This window comes from Oryx dammah, unplaced genomic scaffold (genome assembly GCF_014754425.2).
Source record: "Oryx dammah isolate SB20612 unplaced genomic scaffold, SCBI_Odam_1.1 HiC_scaffold_11077, whole genome shotgun sequence".
NCBI classification, from domain to species: Eukaryota; Metazoa; Chordata; class Mammalia; order Artiodactyla; family Bovidae; genus Oryx; species Oryx dammah.
This window is the reverse complement of record NW_024080471.1, coordinates 6,243,956-6,256,127: the sequence shown is the minus strand read 5'-3', so window position 1 is coordinate 6,256,127 and position 12,172 is coordinate 6,243,956.

The following is a 12,172-nucleotide window of genomic DNA, read 5'->3' as shown; positions in this document are numbered from 1 at the left end:
GAAGGGTTTTACATACCAAACCATGAATGCCTCTGGGACACAGGATGCTTTTATTTTAATGAGGTTCATCCTCTTCATTTTCTGGCTTCAAAGATCAAAGCAAAAATCTTCTGGAATTAGATCTTTCACAGAGTTGTGAACCTACTACAAAGCCCCTGAATTGTGGGCTTTAAAGTGCTTTTTCACATGGTGAATTTTATGTTATATGAATTGTATCCCAATAGGAAAAAAAAAAAACAAACATAAAAAATAAAGCTGTCCCCACAGGGAAGAGTGAAGAAAAACAGCAGCTCCAAGCAACTGAGGGGAGCCAGGCGAAGGTGGAGGGGAAAGTGAGGAGGAGGCTGGACTTGATGCCAGTGAAGATTGCTCTGTGAGTCCAACCAAGCAGGGTGCCTTCCGTCTCCCTGACAGCCAGGATGCTGAAAGTGCTCTGGACCCCTTCTGTCCTCAGCAGAGCTGAAGATCCTGCTTCTCAGAGGGGCTGTGGAGCTTAGGACCCTGCTCCAAATAACACCATCTATCCCACCTCTTTACCTGCAGGCCCCTCAGCCTCTCTCCCAGGAAGACACAGGCCAAAACACCAAGACAGCCAAGAGATCAGGGCAGTAGCAGTTGGATTTGTCCAAGGTACAGAAAATCATCAGGTTTGCTGTGGACTCAATACAGTAGCAGCATGGGAGAACTGACCGGAAAAGGGAAACAGAAATAAATGGCAAGAATTGGGTCTTCCTCCATGTGTATGTCTCTGAAAAAAAGCCAGATCAAAAAAGGGTTATTCTTCTGGAGTGACAGATTTGGAAGAGCTGCTTACATTTCTTTTAGATGATTTCTGTTTCTAGTTTTAAATAGAAACTAATAGGGGAAATCACATTCAGTCAGTCAGCGAACATTTACTGAGCACTTGCTACGGTCAAGCCCTCAACTGAGTTCCGAGAACACAGTGATAGACCCCAACCCTCAAGGAACCAACAAATCCAGGAATACAGACAGACAAGAAAACAGGCATCTGTTGCGTTAGGAAGCCAAAGTTTATCTTTGATAGCTAGAATTTAGAATTCAGTCAGCATTTTTATGGGGGAACAAATGGTAAGTTCTACCAGGACAGCTTAATAAAGGAACTAATTACAAGAGTGAAAGGAAACCAAGGAGGAACTAACAGATGGAGGCATCTTTAGGTCTAAAGGAGCAAGTCAAGGGAGAGGTCAGCGGGAACACAGATGGTAGCTCATGTTTTTAGCACTGATTATTTGATTATAACACAGTTTATCACTCACCTTACTGATGGATATCTTGGTTGCTTCCAAGTCTTGGCAGTTATAGTTACATTATATTACTATGTAAACATCTATGTGCAGTTTTTTGTGTAGACATAAAGTTTTGTGCTTATTTGAGCAAATACCAGGGAGTGCAATTGCTAGAACACATGGTAAAAGTATTTTGGTGTTAAGGTCTTTGATCCATTTTTAAGTTGGGTGGCTTTGTTGCTTTTGTTAGGCTTTAAGAGTTCTTGATATAGTCTGTATAAGTCCTTTAATAGAGGTGTTCTCTGCCAGCATGTTGTCCCAATCTGGGGCTTCTCCTCTCATTCTCTTGATTGTCTTTTGCTAGCAGAAGTCTTTGATTGTACCGAAGTTCAGATTGTCAGTTAATTATTTCATGAACCCTGTCTTTGGTGTTGTATCTAAAAAGTCATCACTGTACCCAAGGTCATCTAGGTTTTCTCCTGTATTACCTTCTAGGAGTTTTATAGTTTTCCATTTAACAGTTAGGTGTAAGATCCATTTGGAGCTGATTTTTGTGAAGGATGTAAGGTCTGTATCTAGATTCATTTTTTTTTGAATGCAGATGTCTATTTGTTTCGGAACCATATGCTGAAAAAGATATCTTTACTCCATTTTATTCCCTTTGCTCCTTTGTCAAAGACCAATTGCTTCTATTTATGTGGCTTTGCATCTGGGCTCTCGGTTCTGTTGATCTGTTTGTTTATTCTTTCGAGAATACTATGGAATTCTTGATTGCTGAACCTCTATAGTAAGTCTTGAAGCTAGGGAGTGTCAGTCCTTCTGTTTTGTTCTTTCAATGTTGTGTTGGCCATTCTAGGTCTTTTACCTCTCCGTATAAACTTTATAATTAGTTTGTTGATATCCATCAAATACTTGGATTATATTTGATTTGGATTACATTGAGTCTATCAATCAATTAGGGAAGAACTGACATCCTGATAATATTAAATGTGCCACTTCTAGGAATCAATCCCAAAGAGATAGTGTGGCTGTATACAGAGACACATACCCAAAGTTATCACTGAAGCATTACTTATGATAGATGAGAAACAACCAGGTATCCACAGGTTAAGTAAACTATGGAATGTTGACACAATGGAGTAATATGCAGCTATAGAAATGAAATGAGTATCTCTGTGTACTACTGTGGAGTGATCTTCAAGCTATATGTGAAGTAAAAAGAGGAAAGTACAAAACTATTCATGGTGTGCTACTTTTTGTCTAAGATGAGAATATGAATAGGTAGAGGTAGCCATCCACAAATGTTACCTGTAGAAAGAGGAACTACGATGGAGAGCACAGGGGGAAAAGTTAGAATTCCTTGAATGTATCTCGTTTGTAGATTTGGCTTTGAATTCATGTAAATACTTCACAAAATTATAAACCAGAATTAAACCAAAGTTAAATAAATACAAAGCAAGCCCCAAGAATTGAAAGCACAATGAAACTAATGAGTGTAAATGGTATATTAAGGTGGTGGGTTACTCACAGAGATACAGTATTTCAATGACCTTTTTTTAAAAAAATGTGTTTAACACATAAAATTAGCATTGTAACCACTCTAAGTGTACAGTTCAGTAGTGTTAAGTACATTCACACTGTTGCACAACCGATCTCCAGAACTTCTTCATCTTTCAAAATTGAAACTCCCTACCCATTAACAACTTGCCGTTTCCTCTTCCCCCAGCCAGTGGCAACTACCATTTTACCGCCTATGAACTTGATTCCTTTAGGTGCCTCATTTAAACAGAATCATACAGTGTTTGTCTTCCTGTGACTGGGTTACTTCACTTCGCATAATGTCCTCAAGGTTCATCTACGTTGTAGCATGTGACCAAGTTTCCTTCCTTTTTTAAGGCTGAGTAATACTGTATCACATGAATATATGACATTCGGTTTATCATTCATCTGTCAGTGGACTTTGGGTTGCTTCCACCTCTGCACTATTGCAAATCATGCTGCTATGAACATGGGTATGCACATATCTCTTTAAGAGCCTGTTCTTAGTTCTTCTGGATATATACCCAGAAGTGGGGTTGCTGGATCATATGGTAATTCTGTTTTTAATTTTTTGAGGAACTTCCATACTGGTTTCCATAGGGGCTGCACAACTTGGTACTCCCAACAGTGCAAAAGGATATGATTTTCCATATCCTTGCCAACACATTATTTTATTATAGCCATCCTAATGAGTGTGAGGTGGTATCTCACTGTGGTTTGGATTTGCATTTATCTAACTGCTAATGATGTTGAGCACCTTTTCTTATGTTTGTTGGTCATTTGTATATTATCTTTGGAGAAATGTCTTTTAAAGGCCTATGCACATTTTTGAACTGGATTATTTGTCTTTTTGCTGTTGTAGGAGTTCTTTATATATTCTGGATATTAACCCCTTGTCAGATGTAATTTACAAATACTTTCTGCCATCCCACAGGTTGCCTTTACATTCTGTAGGTTGCGTCCTTTATACACAGAATCTTTAGGTTTGACGTCCTATTTGTGTATTTTTAAATTATCTGTGCTTTTGGTGTTATATTTAAGAAATCATTGCTAAAATCCAATGTCATGAAGTTTTCTTCAAGGAATTGTATGGTTTCAGGGTTTGTGTTTAGTTCTTTAATCCATTTTGAGTTAATTTTTATATAGAGTATAAGATAAGCATCCAAATTCGTTCTTTGGCACGTGGATATGCAATTTTCCCAGTATCATTTGTTGAAGGGACTGTTGTTCCCCCATTGAGTGGTCTTGGCACCCTTGTTAAAGACCATTTGACCACACACATGAAGGTTCATTTCAAGGTTCTCTATTCTGTTACGTTGGTCTAGGTGTCTGTCTTTATGCCAGTACTACACTATTTTGCCTACTAACTTACTTTCTGAAATCAGGAAGTGTGAGACCTTCAACTTTTTGTTCTTCAAGACTGTTTTGGTTTTGCAGGGTCCCTTGAGATTCCATATAAATTTTGGATTTTTTTTGTTTGTTTCTGCAAAAACATTGTTGGGATTTTGATAGTGCTTGCAGTGAACTTATAGATCACTTTGGGTAGTATTATCAAATTACTTTAAAACACAGAAATGTAATTATTAATATATGTTTGTGTGTGTGTGTATATATCTGTATCTTATGAGATATAGCCTAAGGATAGAAAAAGACTGCAAATAAACATTGGTTTGGTTCTGTAATCATATGGTTATGATAATATTTATTCTTTTACCCTGAAACTATTATATAAGATAAAGCAAATAAGTAATTATACTAATTTTGTTTGAAAATTTTTTATAAGAAAAGTGAGGTATAAATATAAGAAAAGCTCACTGAAAACACTGTAATACTAAAGTGAAAGAAATCAGTATAAACTCAGATATTAAAAAAATAAAACTCTTCTAGCTCTGTTTACTAGGAAGTCTAGAAACCAACCCAGATGCCATGAGTACCCCTCATCAAAACTGTAGTCTCTACATGCCATTTCCCACTTCAAGTTTCCTTGGAGAAACTGCTAAATCTAAGTTTGGCAGGAAATGAAAATGGTAGCTTGGGACGTCTTGTCATACCAGAAAGCAAGGAAGCTAAGATCACTATGTTGAGTCAAAAGAAGTCAGAAGCCAACTCCATGGGTTGGTTAAAGATGGGATAACTTAAGTATCAGGAAAAATAGAAACATATCAAATATATTAATATTCATAATGATATTTTAGAAAACTAACTCATTGGTTACCTTTTGTGGAGGCTAGGAAACCAACTTAGTAAGAAAACTAAGTAAAGGGAAGGAATCAAGCAAATGACCTGCCTTTCTGGCATAAACTTCAGCTTGGGGTTACCAAATAGGAAACAATATTTCCTTTTAGAAGAAATCCAGCTTATAAATGCAGGAGGAAAGTTATCACTAATATATCACTTCTCAGTTTTGCATGAAATAATGGATCCAGGCAGTGGTGGGGAGAAAAATAACTGATGGGAACTTTGTACTAGATCAATGGATCAGGCTGAGAACATCTCAAACCACTGACCAGTCTTGATATCATACAGAGAAAAACCACCAGTGTCGCACAGGTGAAGTATCATTAGCCAATGAGGTTTCCCTGCTGCTGCTAAGTCACTTCAGTCATGTCCAACTCTGTGCAACCCCATAGACGGCAGCCTATAAGGCTCCGCCGTCCCTGGGATTCTCCAGGCAAAGACACTGGAGTGGGTTGCCATTTCCTTCTCCAATGCATGAAAGTGAAGTCCCTCAGTCATGTCTGACTCAGTGGCCCCATGGACTGCAGCCTACCAGGCTCCTCTGTCCATGGGGTTTTCCAGGCAAGAGTACTTGAGTGGGTTGCCATTGCCTTCTCTGGAGGTTTTCCTGAGGTGTGGTTATTGCTAATAGGAAAGCAACCAGAGGACTTCCCCAGTGGTTCAGTGGCTGAGACTCCGTGTTCCCAGTGCAGGGGCCTGGGTTCAATCCCTGGTCAGGGAACTAGATCCTGAAAAGCCACAACTAAGAGTTAGCATGCCACAGCTAAAGAGCCTGCATGCAGCAACTAAGATCAGAGATCCTGCATGTCACAGCTAAGACCTGGTGCAGTCAAATAAATAAATAAATATTTTAAAAGAAAAGAACAACCAGACTTGAAGCTTCTTCTGCTGACTTGTAATTGGAAATAAATTCCACTATGAAGTCATCTGGGCAAGAAACTGAACCTGATCTTATTAACATTAAAGTCTAACGACAAGTTTTGAAGTTTTTTCAGATTAATGGAGTCTGAGATTTGCTTCAAAGTGATCTGGGGGTGGGGGGAGAGTGGATTAGGAGCAGAAACAAGATAGGACTTGCTGATAAGATATGTCCATGCTGGACCTAGACTGTGACTGGATGTGAATTCATCCCACTCTCTCTTATGTGTATGTTTTGAAATTTTAAAAATAATTTTTTTTAAAATTTTGTAAGTATTTGGACTCAATAACATTTTTCTATTTGGAAAAACCACCTGGATTTCTTACTTGCTCCAACCTGTCACAAAAATTCTTCCCCTGAGCTTTTGCTTGTCACTTTATTTTACAATGAGCTGTGTAAATACAAGCTAGAAGGAGATTAGCTGTGTGCAGGAGGGGTTGGTTAAATATGGAGAGAGGGAGACTGAGGGAGGCCTTTTAACGATTTTATGTATTGCAGCAACTATGTAGGAACAAAGATCACGATGAAGATTAAGTTACTATCACTCTTTTGCACTTAAAAAAATCATATATGTGATTATTGAATGTCTAACTCCCACTAGATTTAAGGAAAGATTGGGCTTTCCTTGTGGCTCATCTGGTAAAGAATCTGCCTGCAGTGTGGGAGACCTGGGTTCGATCCCTGGGTTGGGAAGATCCCCTGGAGAAGGAAAAGGCTACCCACTCCAGTATTCTGGCCTGAAGAATGCCATGGACAGTATAGTCCATGGAGTTGCAAAGAGTTGGACACGACTGAGTGTCTTTCACTTCATTTCATCTTCCCAGGTTGCACAGTGGTAAAGAACCCATCTGCCAATGTAGGAGACACCCTGGAGAAGGAAATGCAACCCGCTTCAGTATTCTTGCTTGGAAAATTCCATGGACAGAGGAGGCTGGCAAGCTACAGTCCATGGGGTCAAAGACTGAGGGACTGAGGACACACGTGCACACACACACACACAAACATATATATATATATATATATATATATATATATATATATTTAGCCATACTGTGCAACGTGTAGGATCTTATTTCCCCAACTTGGGATCGAACCTTGCCCCTGGCATTGGAAATGCAGAGTCTTAGCCACCGGGCCACTGGACCTCCAGGGAAGTCCCTGGGAAAGCTATATTTTTTACCCACTGTATCTCTAGTGTGTAACATTCTGTTCAATTTATATACATGTGTGTGTATATGTAAACTCTTAAAGGGTTCTATTTTGTTTTGACTTTTAAATAATTTCAGATATATTCTTATATCAAATAACAGTACAACATGTTCTAGTTAACATACCATAGCCTGCCAAGGCATTCAACAAAAGTATTTTGAAAGTGGGACAGCATCTCATTCTTGGAGCCACTGGGATAAATTAATCCACACTCCTCTGAAGAGCTCTCCTGTCTCCAAGATTCTTTTATTTTATGACAAAGCCATGGTTCTAGAAGCTTGTTTCTCAGACCTGAAAAGACTAGATTTGGGACATGATCCTGTAGAACATAAGAGGTAAGCCTAATCAGCCAACACAGGGGGTCTCGGGGGTGAGAAAAGATTTGAGTTCTATGCGTGGTACCAGTACTGAGGTGTGGGAGACATTAGTTCAAAGCTAGATGATTCAAAGGGGACATGAGTCCATGTAGAATGGGGGGTAGGGGGGTGGGGAGAGTCAGAAGAAGTAGATGACACCAACCATAAAAATTTCCCGGGGAAGGAGACATACGTATAAGAAATATGAGTGCTATGATTGTGTGAAGAATGCATTCCTAAAGACTGCATAATTTAAAGCCTGCAAAATTCAAGACTAATTTTCTCCCAAGAATAAATGGAAAGCAGTGTATGTGTTCTCAGAGTTCATCAATCTATACGCATTGTGGCAACTGCTTTTATTTATCATTATTTATCTGCTTTATTTTGCATTATTTATCTGCATTATTTTAACTGCTTTTATTTATCATTATTATTGCTAAATGTTCTAGAGTTCTGGCTCCTAAATTCATGGTGGGAAAAAAAAAAGTAATTACTTAGATTTCTTTATAATGTTTTACCACATGTAACTTGTATTCCATAATTATTGATATGGGAGCATATTTTCCTAGAAGTGGTACCACCATTTAATGAATGTTTGGAGGGCCAACATTTCAAAAAATTATTATAATAACAAAAACAGTGCAGCAGCACAATAATAAGCAAAATCACTACCAGAAATGTTTCCTGGCTTGAAACAATATAGTTCACATCATTGACAAAATATGGCAGGTGTTTGTTTAGTCAATTAATCCTGTGAACAGTATAGATAGTTTAAATTCGTAAGTCTAAAATCATGTGATTTTTAATTTTTTTTTTAATTGGGGCAACATATATTACTTCACATTTTAATTCTTTAATGATAGTTGATTTACAATGTTAACATTAGTTTCAGGTTTATATCAAAGTGCTTCAGTGCCATATTTTGTTGTTCAGTCACTAGGTCGTGTCTAACTCTGCGATACCGTGGACTGTAGCATGCCAGGCTTCCTTGTCCTCCACGGTCTCCCAGAGTTTGCTCAAATTCATGTCCATTGAGTCAGTGATGCTATCTAACGATCTCATCCTCTGCTGCCTGCTTCTCCTTTTGCCTTTGATCTTTCCCAGCATCAGGGTCTTTTCTAATGAGTCAGCTCTTTGCATCAGGTGGCTAAAGTATTGGAGCTTCAGCTTCAGCATTGGTCCTTCCAATGAATATTCAGGGTTGATTTTCTTTAGGATTGAATGGTTTTATCTCCTTGCAGTCCAAGGGGCTCTCAAGAGTCTTCTTCAGCACCACAATTTAAAGGCATCAATTCTTTGGCACTCAGCCATAGATATATACTCACATATGTATAGGATATATATATATATAGGATTGGGTTGGCCAAAAAGTTCATTTGGGTTTTTCTGTAACATCTCATAGAAAAACCTGAAAAACATTCCGGTCAACCCAATATATATTCTTTTTCACATACTTTTCCATTATCAGGATATTGAATATAGTTCCCTGTGCTATACAGTAGGTCCTTGGTCCTTGTTTATTTTATATATAGTAGTGTGTGTGTATTTAGTATTTTTATATCACACTGTTTTTAAATTTGTATTTTATGAATGTGGCTTCTTGAGTAAGGAAAGAGAACAATAAAGATAGATTAAAAAAAAATTGATCCAACCAGAAATGATCCCTTCATCTTAGGAAGTCCAAGGCAATTGTCTACAAACAGTTTGTAAGATTTAGTCTTGTGAACATTTTAGAGAGTTATAAGCAATATTTTAAAATGAAAAATGAGAGTGCTTCATTCAAGAGTACAGTTTTGTGAAATTTTTGTTTCCATGATTTTAAATAGGTATGTAACAAGTCACAAAGTAAATGTATTTCTTATTGGGGCTTACTTGATAAAAGGTACCACTGTAGTATCTTCTGCTTAAAAAACAAAAAAAGAAAAGAAAAATATTCCCTTTACCTCACTGCTTCCTTAGCTTTAGCACTTTTTGTTCCTCTTCACAGCAAAACTTCTTAAGATATTTATAGTCATTGTTTCCACCACCTCACATGCCTCAATCCACTTCAGAGTCAGTCACCAATGACCTCTATGTTGCTAAATGCACTGGTCACTTCTGTGTTCCTTGACCTCTTAACAGCACAACTGGTTGTTCAACTCTCTTAAACCACTTACTTCCTTTGGCGGCTATGACACGGTTGCAGCAGGTCTCCGTGGCCGCCCTTCTCAAGTCTCTATAATTGTTTATTCTTCTTTTTTTCTCCCGGGGGCTCTGTCCAGGTCAACTTCTCCGTCTATCTACCCTCCCATGTGACCTCATCAAAGTCCATGACTTCATCGCATATCATTTCTCCCCCATTTACTCTGCTTGGCCGTGCTGGTGGTCTCTGTGCCTGAAAGGCTTCGATGTGTTCTCAAGAGCCCAAAGACTGCATCATCTGTCCCTTCAGTCAGCAGTGCTCTGCCCCAAGATCATGTGACTGCCTCCCATCTTTTTTACTTTTTTTAAAAATTTTTACTGGAGTATAGTTGCTTTTTTAAAAAAAAAAATTGAAATATAGTTGATTTACAATGTTGTGTTTCAGGTATACAGCAAAGTGATATATATAATATATATATATTTTATATATATATATATATATATATGTGCTAAGTCGCTTCAGTTGTGTCCGACTCTTTTCAATCCTATGTAGCCCGTCTCTGTCCATGGGATTCTCCAGGCAAGAATACTGGAGTAGTTGCCATTCCCTTCTCCAGGGGATCTTCCTGACCCAGGGATTGAACCTGCATCTTCTTTGTCTCCTGCCTTGCAAGTGAATTCTTTACCACTGAGTCACCAGGGAAGCCTATATATAAATATCTATAAAAACAGCTCATGCAGCTCAATATTAAAGAAAAACCCAATAAGAAATTGGCAGACGACCTAAACAGACATTTCTCTAAAGAAGATACACAGATGGCTGACAGGCACATGGAAAGATGCTCAGCGTACCTAATTATTAGAGAAATGCAAATCAAAACTATAATATGCTATCATCTCTCACTGGTCAGAATGGCCATCATCAAAAAGTCTACAAATAAGTAGTGCTGGAGAGGGTGTGTGTATATATATGTGTGTGTGTGTGTGTGTACTTTTACAGATTATTTTCCATCATAGGTTACTGAATATAATTTCCTGTGCTATACAATAGAAACTTTATCCATTTTATACACATTGCTGTGTATCTGTTAACCTGAAACTCCTGATTTATCCCTCCTCTCCTTTTCCTTTTTGGTAACCAAAACTTTGTTTTCTGTGTCTGAGTCTATTTCTGTTTTGTAAATCAGTCCATTTGTATATATGCCCAGGGGTGGGATTGATGGGTCATGACAAGTCTATTTTTAGTTTTTAAAGGACTCTCCATTCTGTTTTCCACAGTGGCTGCACCACCTTACATTCCCACCAACAGTGTACGAGGGTTCCCTTTTATCCACACCCTCTCCAGCACTTATTATTTGTGGACTTTTTGATGATGGCCATTCTGACCAGTGAGAGATAATAGCATATTATATTTTGATTTGATTTGCATTTATTTTGCTTTGATGGCATTTATTTTGATTTTATTTGCATTTCTCTAATAATTAGGAACACTGAGCATCTTTCCATGTGCCTGTCAGCTATCTGTATATCTTCTTTAGAGAAATGTCTATTTGGGTCTTCTGCCAATTTACTATTGGGCTGTTTTTTTCAGTACTGAGCTGCATGAGCTGTTAATATATCTTGGACATTAAGCCCTTGTCAGCCACATGCTTGCAAATATTTTCTCCCAGTCCATAAATTGTCATTTCGTTTTGTTTGGCTGTCTCCTTTCTTTACCAGTAGCTTCAATCTCACCTTTTTGGAGAGACTTTCCCAGGCATGCAGCTAAAGTAGTCACCCAAGTGCCCCCAGTTACATCATCATCTTCTCCAAAATGCATCACTCCCTGTGTCCCCCACTGGACTGCAGTGCCAGTGAAACAAGAACAGTCAAGGTAAAGACTGGTGGCTCAGGGGTCAGACTACATGCTCCCAATGCAGGGGGCATGGGGTTTGATCCCTGGTTGGGAAACTAATGTCCTCATGCTGTACAATGAGGTCTAAAAGCAAAAAAAAAAAAAAAAAAAATTCCTACTAGCCATGAACAAGAGCAGTCAAAACTGCTCCCGTCCTCATGGAGCTTGTAGCCTGGTGGATGAAGTAAAACAAAAAAATAAATAATACAGCATATCAGATAGAATATGGTAAATGCTAGAGAGTAATAAAGCAAGTAATAGAGCGAAGTGTTCCGGGAGGGTGTCTACAATTGTAAATCCAGTGGTCAGGAAGGGCCGCACTGGGAATTGACACTGAGCAGACGTTGAAGGAGGTAAAGGCGACGTCACAAGGAGAGGTTTGGATCTGGGAGTGTGACAAGCACACAGGTGCGGTGAGAACACCACAAAGGCCAGTGTGGTCAGGACAGAAAAGAGGAACATGGTAGGAAGTGAAAAGTCAGAGCGCACAGGGGTGGGGCCAGAACATGAAGTGTGATGGACTTGCACCCAAAGAATAAGCAAAAGGCGGACAGGGGAGCCTGGTGGGCTGCTGTCTATGGGGTCACACAGAGTGGGACAGGACTGAAGCGATTTAGCAGCAGCAGCAGCAGCAGCCATGCTCTCCTAG